The 14,686-nt window shown below is 39.9% G+C and overlaps 1 long non-coding RNA gene across 1 annotated transcript in view; it reads right to left on the bottom strand.

The window, feature by feature from the left end:
* Positions 1-6,051, bottom strand: part of LOC137483369 (uncharacterized) — a 29,950-nt gene extending 23,899 nt beyond the window's left edge. Inside the window, exon 1 of the long non-coding RNA XR_011004440.1 lies at positions 5,942-6,051. This is a non-coding gene — a long non-coding RNA (uncharacterized lncRNA). The remainder of the gene's footprint in view (positions 1-5,941) is intronic.
* Positions 6,052-14,686: the final 8,635 nt, after the last annotated feature.

The raw sequence follows: 14,686 nt of genomic DNA, 5'->3' as shown, positions 1-14,686 counted from the left end.
TTAAGATGAGTGCAATAAATTAGTTCTCTCTCCTCACGGACAGTAAATATTAGGAGTGAGGAACCTTTGGTATAACTCATGCATCTGCTCTATTTCACAGTGTTTATCAGCATTTCATCTGCTCACCCATATGGGCTGCCTCATTTTTATAAGGAATTACTCAATATTAGAGATTCATATGCTGGAACATTCCATACACTCTTGATATGATGATTATAATTAGATGTGTGAACCAAATTGATGCTTGTGAAACCCTGAACAAATAACCTGCATAGCCATATAAGAGCTTCAAATTTTAATATACCCTAATTTATGTTTGGAGTGCTAAAACACTAATAATACCAAGGAGTAATTGGCTGGCATTTAAAAACCCTATTAAACTAAAATATGTTAACATAAACCTGTTGTTAGCAGGGAATAACCAGTTGTCACCTAGAACACTGTTCCTGTTCCACTTCCCTCTGCTTTTTACTCTGCTCTGAAAATTCAGGCTCCAAATAGAGTCACTGTTTGGGAAAATTTTGGGAAAATCCTGTCATAGTGCTGGCACCTCTAGAAGTGATTTTTTTCTTTCTTTTCCAACACAACCAGTTCCATCCATTCAATACCCAGACATACTTTCAGTGGCACAGTCTGACCTTCATCACCCAAGTGATTGCTTGGAAAAAATCTTTGCCTGAAAATATCCACATACTCATGCTGTGAGTGACAAGGTGGCCCTGGGACACGGCTGCTACGTCCCAGTCTCATTCTGACCCTTGGTATCTCTCCTCCTTGCTCAGTGTGAACAGAAAAACATGTCAAACAACAGCTCGAGCCAAGCTACACAGAAACTCTGAGAGTGGTCACAGCAATCACACAACACTGAAATTCACACAGCACTGAAAATATTTTTCCATGAAACTTTATCTGTGTGGCCGAAAATGTAAGAGGCTGAAGAGCTTTCCTGTCACACCCTGCTTTCAGACCCTACCCAGGCCATAAAGTGCTGCCAGCTCCAATCTTATTATTTAACTCTTACCTACATCACTCACCATGCCCACTAGAGTATTTTTTGTGATAGTTTCTAGAGACATTTTCGTTCTTCTGCTTTATTAAAAAAGATATAAACAGGAAAAAAAATCTTATCACTTTGTCTTTCATAGTTTAGAGAAAACTTTTTTACTCCTTTAAAGCTATTTCAACTCTCAGGATGAGCATTGTGCTTAGATAAATCAAGGGCAGCAATGACTGCGCTCATAATTGCCTTTTTATGGGAACCACAGTTATGATAATGGGTTATATTCATGGGATTCATGTTTTCAGGTATAAAATAAAGGCCTACAGCATCAGGAGCTTACCTATGTATCAAAGCAAAAGCATATTCAACTACAAAATGAGCAACTACAGTGTCTTAACATGTAATGCTGATTTTTTAAAAAAGATTAGCAGACCATTTGAGAGGAAATGCAACTAGTTTAATAAACTTCTTTTTAAGGACATCAATTAAAGGCCAGAGATGCCTTCTCTAAGTGAAATTTAAAATATAAAACAAAAGACAGGCCTAAGAGATTAATCTCCAAAGATCCATCCAAAATGTCTATTACTGATTTTCATAAGCAGCTTTCAAACTGGCAAGGATTTTTTACCACATATACTTTCTATTCTTACAGCAGGATCATGACACATACACAAATAAATATTTTTTGGCCAGGACAAAGCACCACACACTCACACCCAACTCAGCAGTCCCAATGCCACCCCCTCAGCATTAGCCTGGTGCTCTGATCAGGTGACAACTGACAGGCAGCAGAGGAGCCCCACATGGTTAAAAATCAGAGACGACTCCTGGCTGGGTGAAATGGGCTCTTGCTTTCAGTTGCAGTGACACTAAGAACAGGTGAGCAGTGAGAAAAAGTGTCCTGTCTGAGGCATAGCAGACAGCTAATTATTAGGTGGGAGACTGATAGAACCTGTTAAACACACAGAGAAACTTTTTAATTAAAGCTATTAGAAAAATAAGCCCCTTCTTTGAATTCTAAGGGAAAAAGGCTTGTCTGGGTTCTGGGTTGTTTGTTGTTGGTTTTTGTTTGGATGGTGTTGGGTTTTTTGCATTTTGGGTGTTTTTTTCAGGGGGAGGGTGGCAGTGGGTTGAAATATTATATAGCCAGAAATCCACCCCCTTCTTTATTAGCTCCTGGTTTAGGTAATGAACGTACTAATGAGCATTCTTGGCTTGGCAGTGAGTGATTGTTTTTTAAAGTTGTAAGAGAGGCAGCTGGTAGCTGCTCTGCAGAGGGGAATTCATCTGTGCCTTACCCAGAGCACCACATCCCTCTAGTGAGCACCAGCTCCAAACAAACGCTACATCAAAGACTCAAGATAATTTGTGCTGCTTCAAATCCTTAGTCTAAGTTTCCAGCAATTATTTTTGTAGAAAAGAATAGAAGTTTCATAGTAATTAGGCAGCCAGGTTTAGGAATTTGAGTATTAAAAAGAAAAAAAAATATGGCAATGAACTCCCTATCATGATTATTCTGTTACCTGTGTATACATTTATATTTATATTTCTTCACAGGAGAATTCAGGCATTCCTTTGGAATACACATATTTATGTGAGTACATGTGTGATAATATATATATTTTCACATGACTCTGAGTGTGCAGTATCTTGACAAACCTTTTAAATTTTAATGCTTAATTTCATACTGACATTTTAGTTTCCTGTGAGAGGTCCTGAACGTGACAGGAATTTCAGCAGTGTAAAACTGCCAAAAGGCTTTTACCTGCTTGAAAAAGAACTAAAAGAGCTATTATTGTTTAATAAACAATATACCTGTACCTCAGATCCTCTGAATGAATTGAATGCCCCAGAGGAATCAGATTCAGCATCATTTTTAGATGAGATTTGCAATTCTTCTCATGAATGAATGTTTTTTCTTTTTGAGCAAGAGATATTTAATTGAATGTAATTAAATCACTCTACAATCAACATAGATTTTAATAGTGAAGGGCTCCTTGGTGAGTTTCATAAAGTAGTGTTGGTGAAAAGCACACGAGAAAAGCAATGGCCCAGCTCTTAGGTACACATGGCAATTTCCTCGTCAGCAGGAATTTGGATAATATTCACGAACAACATTTTGATAGATTTGGGTTTTGTCAGGATTTATTTTGTCTGTCTAGGTCAAATGAGACTGATATATTTAAAAATTCTTCTGATTAACATTACTGCACGTATTTATGAACAGCACCCTTGCAACCTCTTTTATTCTGACTTCAGCTACAGAAAAGCCTTTCTGACTTGTACTTTGATACTCAGTAATAGTCACCAAAAGACTCATGTAATTTTCATTACACTAACTTGATAGAAATCATTTAACAGGCACAAATCTGTCCCTAGTTTTTAAAGGAGACATGCAAAACCTTAATGCTGCTATGGATTCATATATGTTAGCACATCTCCACTTAGTGCCTGATTGGATGTTGTTTGAGGTCAGGATCTATATTTGATGGAATCAGTGACGTTCAACAGAAAAATCTCAGCATTTGCACAAAAATAAAGTAGACTCCAATTGCAACAATCTAAACTTAAACCTGATTTGCAGAGCAACACAGCATCTATGTTGTTTAATATCACTGCTCTTTGAAAGATGACAATGGCTTTTTATCTGCTTTGCATATATCTATCCTGCTAGCTGCACATTTGGAATTTATGGACTTATTCCTTTCCAGACACCCAGGACAGGTTGTAAAGCCTGTATAACTAAGTGTTCCTACTGAATTCTTATCTGTATGGATAGAGTCCATCAATAGTCACAGGAACAAGGCTACCAGACCACATAATAATATAAGCTGGTCACCTTTGAAATACTTTGAGGTCAGCTCAAGAAATAACCAAAATCAGGGTTAACAGTCCCCAGCTTGGTAAATCACCTTGAGATTTCAGAAGCCTTCCTACGTATCAATTTCTTGTAGCCAAATCTCTCTGCAAGTTTTAATTCATTTTAGCAAAAGCAGCTCTCTGGTCTTGCTTTACCTTATTTTCCATGTAGTGAATATTCACCAGAAGAAACCCCATAGGCATGAGAACAAATCATGCAAGCTTGGAGAACACTGCCTGGTAAGAGGACAGTTACTGCCAGGAAATACCAGTTTAGTGAGCTTTGAACTGAGAACTATATGCAATACCCAGAAAGTTTGGCTTTATGTGGCAAATTGCAACACAGCAGCATATTCTGAACTAAATCACACCATGGTCCTTCACACTATATCAACAAAACTCGAGAGAAGGATAACATTTGGGATTCTGTTCAGAACTCCCATCCTGGCTCTGTTTAGAGGTACTGTATAACAACTTTGAAACTACTCATCCATTCTCACCTTAAGGCAGTTTTCCTACAATGCTGTTTTTATGGTGGCACTAAAGTCTCCATGTACCAGCAGCTTCCACTAGTGTGAGAGTTTTATTATCAAGTGAAAAAAGTGCTGATACACAAAATTACTGTTGGCTTAGCACCTGCTAAATTGGCACTGCTGTATCTGAAGCTGATCTGAGTCTATAGACTGGAGAAATTGAGAGTAGTAATATGACAGGTTTGATTGATTTAAGCACTAGGCTGATTTCAGCAGTGATAAACTGATCATAGTTTCCCTCTTCCCTGCCCAAGAATAGTTTTGTTTTCTAAAATGACTTTCAGACTTTAACTTGTCTGCAAATGTGAGAACTCCAGAGCAATTTTACTGTTTCTTTTCAAAAGTCAAGCATCATTTCTTATGGGACCTTTCCTAAACCTAACATCAGGTCATTCATGCAAGTATTTAATTTTGTTTACATGGCTTTTTTCCCTTTCAGTAAATTTATTAATTGTTTTGACAATTTCATAAGTCATTTCAAAAAGTATTCTTATTAATATGCCCTGAAAAAGGGCATTTACATGACATTTACAAAGACAAGAGAAAAAGTTACACTTTCATTAATTTAATAATTATTGCTGCCACCAGATTCTTACAGAACCATTTTTATCATATGGATAAAATAAAAGATATTTCAACAAACTGCATATAACCAGCTACTTTTAGAGTTTGTGATTGCATACAAAAACTCCAACTACAGTTACAGCTACAGGTGGGAAACAGAATAAGTTTTCAAAAATTTCCTTATAGACCAGGAATTCAAAATATTTGTTATTTCTAAACTTGAAAAAAATCCAAGAGCTTTACTTCATGAAAATCAGATCAACACTTCAGTTAGAATAAATTCCAAGAAAATAAAAAAAAGTCCTGAATAATGATATGATTTCAAAATGGACCCACATTGAACTGATTAAAGCAGCATAATAAAGCATTGAAATATCCTTTTTAAAAGCTGAATTTCCCTTAAATGAGGTTAACAGCACCATAAACAAAGATCCAGGAATTATCCCTAGAAAAAGAGCCCTAAGAAGGTGAAAAAATGCTTTCAGACCTGGCATACAGCTACTTTAGCAGGAACGAGTTCAAAGTCTACCCAGCAGGGTTATCACCATGGGGCTGCCCATAAATCCCCTTTGTGTGCAGGAGCAGCAGAGCCTCCCCGGATGGGGCAGGTGCTCTGCAACTCCTGGCAGCACGGCTGCAGCAGCAGAAATCTGCTTCAGCTGGGTGTCACACTGCCTCCCCACTCCCAGATCATTCCTTACTCGGTTATTGAGCTTTGGAGCAGCCTCAGGACAGGGCTTAAGAGCCTGAGAAAGTAGAGCCCTTGCTTTTTTAATAATAAACTTTCAACTCCTTGAGACCATTTTACTACTTTATGCTAAAACCCTTGGGAGAAGATGCTCAAGTAGTTCATTTACAGAATCAACCAGAATTAAAATAAATAAAATAAAATAAAATAAAATAAAATAAAATAAAATAAAATAAAATAAAATAAAATAAAATAAAATACCTCAAATATCCAGAGTGCAGAAAAGATCTCACAAACATTTCTCACAAATAATGCCTGCTCCACCTGTGTTTGACAGAGGGTCCTGGAAGTCTTTGAGTCTGCCTGGAGCTGCAAGTGTAAAGAGGTAGCTGTTATCAAGAGCTTTTACAGCAGAACCCTCTGCAGGATGCCAGTGCAGACCCAGAGAGAGCAGAACAGCTTTAGAGCAGCTGGGACACCTTGCCCATGGGCACAGGTACTCGTCTCCCTAAAAACCACAGCACTTCCCTGCGGAAATAAAATTATTGTCACTACTTTAACGATCACAAATAAAAGCAACACCATGTGGAAAGCTGACTGAAGGCAAAAGCCCAGAGCTGCACGTTTGTGCCAGGCAAAAGGCAGCACCATAATCAGAGAATCATCTTCCTTTACCCTGCAGCCTCAGCCCCACGGTGCTGGAGCTGTTCCTGTAACTGCACCAGGATTTACACAGACACACCCAGCGTGGTTCTCCTGCCATAACAAAGGCACTAAAACTTCTCCTGCTCTCCACTGACTCGGGCATTTATCCCAGACAAAGAGACATAGATCAAAATCCTGTAAAACCCATAAGATTACGGATAGCAGGCACCATACCCATATAATTCTTCATAAGTGGCAGAGCTGCCAAATCCTACCTAGCACAGTTCCAGCACTGCTCTGAGATTAGCATGAGGCTGAGTGAGATGCATCTGCATCTTTTTAATTCCTGTTTTTTAAAACCAAACCATACAGAAATCTTTTTCTAGCTTTATTAAATCAAATGTGCATGCAGGGAAAATAAAAGTACAGATGCATCATTTGAATACACAAATACAGTTTCCACAGAGAACTGTGAATCAGGTTTCTTCTGCTGTTATAATTTACAATTACTTATCACGTTAGCTCTTAATTGTCTTTTCAGAGTGCACTCAATTACAAAATTAGAATCCTTATCTTCCTGTAACAGCCACCTTCTAGACAGATCCACATAAAATGTGCAAATTGACTAGAAGAATATTTTTCCTTATACTGTTCCTGTTCACCAAAAGGTTGTCCTTAATCCAAGCTTAAGTAGGCTTTTGTTTTTCTGCTAAAGAAAGCAAACTGACTGCTTTCTGGAAGTGGCTTATTAGCCATTTGCTTATACAGAGACCAGGTAGTGTCATGGATTCATTCTTTTACACAAAATCCTAATTTTGCCTTATTTTTTTAAGACCAGCTTTTGGCAGTAAGGCATTCTCTATATCCCCTTGTTGTAGTGACAGCAACCATTCATTCCAAGAAGAATGAAGAAACAAACAAAGAATGAAGAAGGAAGAAACAAACACTTCCTACTTCATCCTTTCCCCATGTCTTTTTAAAAGCCAGGATAATTTCTCAATGTTTTGTTCAACCCCCTTGTTTTATGGATGTGGTGTCCACTTCAAAAGGGCTGAAACAATTAGCAAAAATCACTTTCTGCTTTGACTGAAGTATTAACAGATACTCCTCACATACCATTGACTCATGCTGAGCACGAGGGTAAAACAAAATAACAGCAAAATTCCACCCCCCCACCCCCCCATCTTTTATAGGAGGCTGTTTTCCCCAGCTAATCAAAGAGGAAGAAATGCAGAGCCAAGGCTGCCAAGGCCCAGGGCTGGATGCTTTGCAGTTTTAAACATATCTCAAATACACTGGATGTATTGTGATCGAGAAAATAAAATCTGAGCACCTTTCAAAGTCTGCCAGGAGCAAATCTATGTTTCATCCAAAGCAGAAAACTTTGACATCCTACAAATTCAAGCGGTAATAGCCTGTGAAAAAGGACAGTTAAATATTAATGCCTGTACAAATAACAGGCCTCACTCATTTGGAGTGCCATTTATTTCCTCTTCCATGCTCTCCTGAATGTATTTGCATTTTCTTCTTAGAGGAGACCTAAGTGAAGCTTTCCACCCCAACTCATAAAGTAGTTCACTACAGCCCAGTTTGTCACATCTCTCCATTGACACACACGTGAACCCTCGGGCACAAGGGGCTGAGTGCCAGCGCTGCGTCAGAGCCATGCAAAAGGAGTCTGCACACACCTGCAGATTTGCACATCAGTGTTACTTTCCCTGATGTGGGGAATACAAGGGAAACTAAACTAACACAAGTGTTATTTTCCCTGTGGGAGCACCTGATCTTTGCTCAGGCTCGGTCTGGACACAGCTCCCGAAGGAGAGATCCTCGCTGCCCACCAAGATGGGCTCAAGGCTGAACACGTCCTTGCACCAGCTGGATAAAAAGTGTTTAGCTGTGGAACTGAGGCTCCACCACCTCTGCTTGAAGAATTTTGTAGCTTCATCCCAGTCCACAGGAGAAAAGTCTATTTCTATCCATGCCTGAAAGGAGCCTACACAGAGTTCCAAAGCACAGAGAGTATTGTGTCCACATTTAAGGCTCAAACTCCAAGGAGCACAAATTTCTCAACATCTATTTCTGTTTGCTTATCTCAAAAGCTTCCTGCGGACAAACTGTTTTGGGAAAGATTAGAATGAAGAAAGATGGGTTGTTTATGCACCAGTTCAAAGTCACTGGGAGTCTCTTACCGGACTTCATGATTTAAACAGCAAAGAAATGTTGGAAAGGGATTTTTAGGATGGTACACATGGATAAATAGCATAATTCTGTCAGTCTGGCACTGTGTGTTGCGAGAAAGGCGTGAGAAAGATGAGTGGAGCAGACAGCAGAACTGCAACTCTAAATGATAAAAAACACATTGGAAAGAAGGAAAAATTGCACAGTTTCAAGTGAGTTTAATTTTATTAGCTTTCAGATATGAACAGAACTCCCTAGGAGAGCCCAGAGTTGTGTTTGGGTAACCCTTCATTAAGACACATTTTATCCACTTTCCAGCCTTTACTTTCCATGACATTTTTGCCATTTTATAATTAAAAGGTAGCTGCATAATTTTGCATACATTTAAGGTAGGTGTTTAAACATTATTAATTCCAGTGGTATTCTCAGTACTAACAGTAGCCATTATTAACTGATTTGACAATATTTCAGATTCCTTTAGCATTAATGTGATTGTAATATGTAAATCCATAGGAATTCAATTGTAAATTACCATTATTCAATGTACTTAGCTTCAATGCATAATTCTGCAATTTGTGCAGAAGGAATTACATGTTGTCTCATAAGACATAACTTTTCAGGGCTTCATAAAACCAAATGTGAACAATTTGTACCTATAATTATATTAAAATGTAAGTGAAATATATAATGCAGCTACATTAAGGGAAATATACTGCTTATATCCTTAGCCATGTTGCTTAGAGGAAAATGCTTCATATTATACTAGCTCTTTGTATCAGCTGCTCACTAACACAGATTTACTTAACAGCCAGCAATGTGCCAACAGGAGTAAAGGCCTTAATCTAAAGAATATTAAAGAGGAAGTTTTGACAATTTGAGTTTTAAACATATTACTTTTCAATCTAACATAGAAACCTTCAAGGGTCTGTTCTAAAGTCAGTCCCTGGCTTCAGGGTGCACTGGATAACATCCTGGCAAAATCCTTCCCTTGTGGGGAGGTCCCACAAGGAGCAGCTGAGGACACTTGGTGTGTCCAGCCTGGAGCAGACTGAGGTCAGGCCTCTCCTGGGGCTGCAGCTCCAATCTCTGCTGCCCGTGACAGGACCCCAGGGAATGGCTGGAGCTGGGCCAGGGAAGGTCAGGATGGAGATCAGGAAGAAGTTCTTCCCCCAGAGGGTGTTTGGCACTGGAACAGGCTCCCAGGGCAATGGTCACAACACCAGGCTGACAGAGCTCAAGGAGCATTTGGACAAAGCTCTGAGGGACAGGGTGGGATTGTTTGGGTGCCTGTGCAGGGCCAGGTGTTGGACTCTGTGATCCTCATGGCTCCCCTTCCAGCCCAGGATGTTCCATGATTTACACAGACAATTCCTTCCTAAAGCCCAAGGGACTTGACAGCACTCAGTCCAGGATATCAAAGGGGAACAGTTTGAACCCACTTTCACCCTGAAGTGGAGAGAGAACTTGCTCCACTCACTTAAGAGCTGATCCCATTACTTCTATGGGCTTTTTATGAAGCTACTGAAGGAAGTCAGACAATACATGGCATCAAAATGTCAATCATGTTCAACCAAGATTCCATTCTCTGCTCTCAGGAGTGTCATTGAGTTCAAACAGAGCTCTGTGAAATGATCAGAATTTTATCTACACACTTTAAAAGGAGTGATCTTTTCAAGTTATTCACTTGAGTAATTTCATTGATATTTAAATTTAATGGAATTGCTCACATATACATTAGAGGTTTGCAAGTTAGTAGTCAGTAAAAAAATCCAAACTTTTATCAATGAAGTTCAGATAAGAACTTTAGAAAAGAAAAATTTTTGCTCTAGGCTGTGCAGTAACATAAAACTGGGCTGAAAATTTCATGAGAAGAGGCTTTTATGTTCTGCTCACTTTAGCCAGAAATATTGCAAGAACAATTTCTGATGAGGAAGACTAGAACTGTGAACTCAATATTTTGCTCTTTTGGGCACAAGATTCATTTGAAATTCTAGAAATAGAGGGAATTAAAAGGAAGATATTTTTGGATTTATCACCTCAGGATTTTTTAGGGCCAACTCATGAACCCATTCCAGATGGAAGTTAAATTTGCATCTGTCAATAATCAAGTTTCAGAACATGGAATTAGTTCTCAGTTAAATAATCTTTGAGCCAAGGAGGACTGAAGTCTGATCAGGCTCTTAACAGAAAAACACCATATTTCCTAGCTCGTTAGCAATTTCTTCCTCTTCCTAGAATTCATTCCATTCCCCCTGGTGTTTTTTCAAGCTCTCAGCTGTAGTTTTACTCAGTAAAATGGAGTACACAAACAAGTGATGCATCTCTCCCAACACATGTAACACACCCTTGCCATCAAGGCTGAGGTCCATAGGAGCTGGGACAGTGATATTGTAAGATTCCATCCCCCAGCAAAGGCTGGGGAGGAGAGCACAGCCCAAAATCACTGTGCGCACCCTGAGCCAGCCCTGCAGGGCTGGAATAACGTCACAGCTCTGGCTCCTTCCATCCTCCTGCTGGCACGGTGTGCACATGGATCAATACCTGCGTCCTACAGGTGACACAAGTCCATGTTCCACCTTCCTGTCTCTGCATCCAGCCCAGTGATTAAAGGAGAGCAGGGAGCAGGTGATCTCACTACACAAAGAGGATATAGCTGGGCTCAGTACATTCCTAAATTAATCTGGCATTTCAGGGTAGCATTCTTTGTGCTGCAGCAGATATTCAGCACCTTCACATCTATCACTACAGTTGTAGCAAATGCCACAGTGTACTTTGCCTTTTCTGCAGCAATATTCTGCTTTACTTTTCTCTGTCCTTTTAATGACTGCAGGGACATCAGGTGTTCTTCAACCTTTATAGCCAACAAAGCACCAAGTCCACAATTGGCTCAAAACCTTTCTGTTGTGCCTACAGCTACAGCTGTCCAAGGGAGATTTTTGTCATTTTGGACTCGAGTTCTTTGAATTATTGATGGCAAAGACAGTCATACAATATTTAGTAGATTTAGCTACCTCCAGACTCTCTAAAGTTTTAATCCTTCCTCCTCCATTTATAGAACACAGACAAGAAAAACCAAGCAGCTTAACATTTCTGTAGCTGCAAACTGTGTCTATTAGTTGGCATTCCTGCAGCCTAAAAGAGTGAGCACACAGCTGTGCAACAGAGCATCCTTAGGAAAAGGATGTGCTGAAGTTTGCCACCTACAGAACAGCACATTTGACATGTCTAAGAAACAGAAGGGTAAGAAATTCCCCAGAGAGGGAGGGACAGATGATGCACTGGCTTCTGTGTTTCTGCTGATCACCTTTTGATACCACATTGGTTTAGCTGTAGGACTGAGAGCAGCATCCCTCAGAATGAAGTGGAAAAGGGAAAGTGTTAAAGCTCAGCAAGTTCTCTGCAAGTATGGCAGAAAACTGGAAGCAGAATAAGGCTGGATTGTAGATTATTCAACACACACATTTTGCCACAGGGAATAATCTTCCCATAGAACTAGCAGCTCTTTTGGTTTTCACTTCAATAGCCCCATTGGGAGGCTTTTAACATTGACTTCTTCCCCCCTCCAAGAAGCAGAGCAAAGCTGGAGCAGTGATGGCTGTTTGAGCCTGTTCCCACTGACGTTAATGGTAAGCCCCACATTGCTTGCTCATGTCAATAGGTTTAAAATAAGGATCAGCCAGTGTTAAATACTGATCACTGTGTAAACCTGAGAAAAATGTTAACATTCATAGGAAGCCGAGAGTAATGTTTGTTTTTTCTACCCTATTAGGTTGCCCTTTCAACTTTCAGAGTTTGTATTCACTGTTTATCTTTCTGGCTCAGCCAAAGCCTTCCTTTCCAGTTGCCTGGGAGAAATACATGTCACAAATAATCCTTACCTTCTTTTCCCCCCCATCTTTACCCATTCCTATTGTAAGTATTATTGAAAAGAAAAATGGAAAAAAAAACAAACAAAGCCAGAACTCTGGGGTTGATAGATTTTTCAGAATGATCTGGCTGGGCTTGGCAGCTCAGACTGCAGCTATCAAGCCCACTAATTATTCAATTCAGATGAGGAGCACTACACCCAAATCTCCCCCCAATGTTAGGCCCATTTGGTTTTAGAAGGGCCAGATTTGATCATCTGAGATGCACCAGCAAGCTATAGTCAGAGACAAGGATTCTTCCCTCCCACTGCAAATCCATAAACTCCCTTCCTACAGCAGCAATGGTGGTCAAAGCCCATTTCCTCCCAAACATCTTCTGAAGGAAACCCTACCAGAAGGGCCTTTGAGGCTGAAAAGACAAAGAAATAATCAAATGAAAAAACATCAAGGGCCTGATCTAGAAGACAGGAGCTGCTTTTGAACAAGAGGGAGACAGAAAAAATCATTTGCACCAGATTCATACCAAAGGATGTTCAGGTGTGACTTACCTCTGGTAAAGCCTAAGTAAAGAAAATAAGCTGAATATGAGAACCCAAAAACAAAGTGTGGAAGAAGTTAGAGTAGAAATCAAATTAATTTGGTTTACAGCTCTGCCAGGCTGGATTCAGTCATAACTGTATACTTTTACAAATAAAAGACAATGTAAAGGACAAGGAAGAGGGCTAAAATGATTCATCCATGCATATGAATTAAATTGCTTCAGTGGTTCTTCGCTTCATTGAAACCAGTTGGACGCACGTCCTTGCTCAAGCAAGCAGAGTCCAGCTCACTCCCACTGCTCTCCCTATGGTTCAAACATGCATAATACATGTGCCTCTGACAGCTTCTCCCAGTCACAGAACTGTGTGGCCTCATTTATTAGGACACAGAGGTTTGAGCTGGGACTGGGAGTCAAAAGCCACAGGGTCCATGGCTAATTACCCTGTTAAAACAGACCCAAGAGTCCAAAGGAAGATTAACTTCTCTGCTTGAAACGAAGATCTGCTTGTAATTATCTTCAGTGTTGTTTCCTACTTCATTTGTTCATCTCCCAGTATATTTTCAATTACGTCCAAGAACTATAATAAAACAGCATTTTATTGCTAAGCCAAGCACTCCAACGTTAAGACTTGCCAGAATTAGAACTGCCCATGCAACTTCAATTTGGTCCCACTGTATATATGAATGGTTCTAATTACATGATCACACAATATTTTATCCACAGGACCCTCGATTAATTTGCATTCTGAACACACTGCTGGAGACTTTGGAACTATTAAAAAAAAAAAAAAAAAAAAAGCAGTTTTTATATACCAGCTCATACACGGTTCTGAAAATCAGAGAAAACTATTTCAAGACAGTATTTAACCTCATGTTTCTACATATTTGGGGAAAGAAGTGTAACAGTTGTGACTGCCACAAGATAGTCACCTACTGACATGAAGGAGGGTTAGAGCAGATAATTGATACTGTTCTGGCACACACCTACAGACTGTACAGCACCTCTTGAGGAAGAACCATCTTGTGACAAGCTAGGAATTGAACCCTCCTCTTCATCTTCCAGCACAGGAGAGGGTTCCCCTGGAGCCATCCACAACCAAGTCAAAGGGAACAATTTCCTAATGCTGTCACTAAAATTGATTCAGCTCAGTGGTTATGCCCAGCAGCCTCATACACAGTGCCCCACCCGACAGCTCAGCAGAAAACCTGCAAGTTCCTCAAAGCCAGCTGCTCAGAAACAGAACCTGCAGTGGTTTTCCAGACTCTCTCAAAGACTCATGGAAGTGGGCCAGTCTATGATACTTATGCCCAAAAGCCCTTTAACTGACTGGAGTAATAATTCTGGTGGGCACACACTGCCCTGTGGTTTCTAACAACTCACCCATGTCATCTCCTGCCGCCTCGAGGGAGTTCCCTCTGTGTGCCCAGCTGTGCCCCAAGCTGGACTCAACTGCACATCTTCCCCTTTTGGGGGATTACCCTACACACAGACTGTAAAACCCTCTATCACCTTGTGCTATACTGATAAAGCCTGATAAAATTGGTTACTGATAAAAATAGGTTATAGTAAGTAATATTTTTAAGCCTTAACCATTTGATGTTTTTTTCCTCATTTTAAGCCAGCACGTGCATTCATTGTAGCAGCAAAAACACCAGAACTAAATTGCATATATATCATCTTTTGTTTTCCATGGGGATGTGGTATAAACACTTGGACAGCTTGTGTAATGACAATAAAAACCTTGAATGCAAGTTTCTCATCTAGAGCTAATCCAAATGCCAGCTGGATCAATTACCACTGGCCACAAGA

This window comes from Anomalospiza imberbis, chromosome 16 (genome assembly GCF_031753505.1).
Source record: "Anomalospiza imberbis isolate Cuckoo-Finch-1a 21T00152 chromosome 16, ASM3175350v1, whole genome shotgun sequence".
Classification (NCBI taxonomy): Eukaryota; Metazoa; Chordata; class Aves; order Passeriformes; family Viduidae; genus Anomalospiza; species Anomalospiza imberbis.
This window is presented reverse-complemented; position numbering and strand designations above follow the sequence as displayed.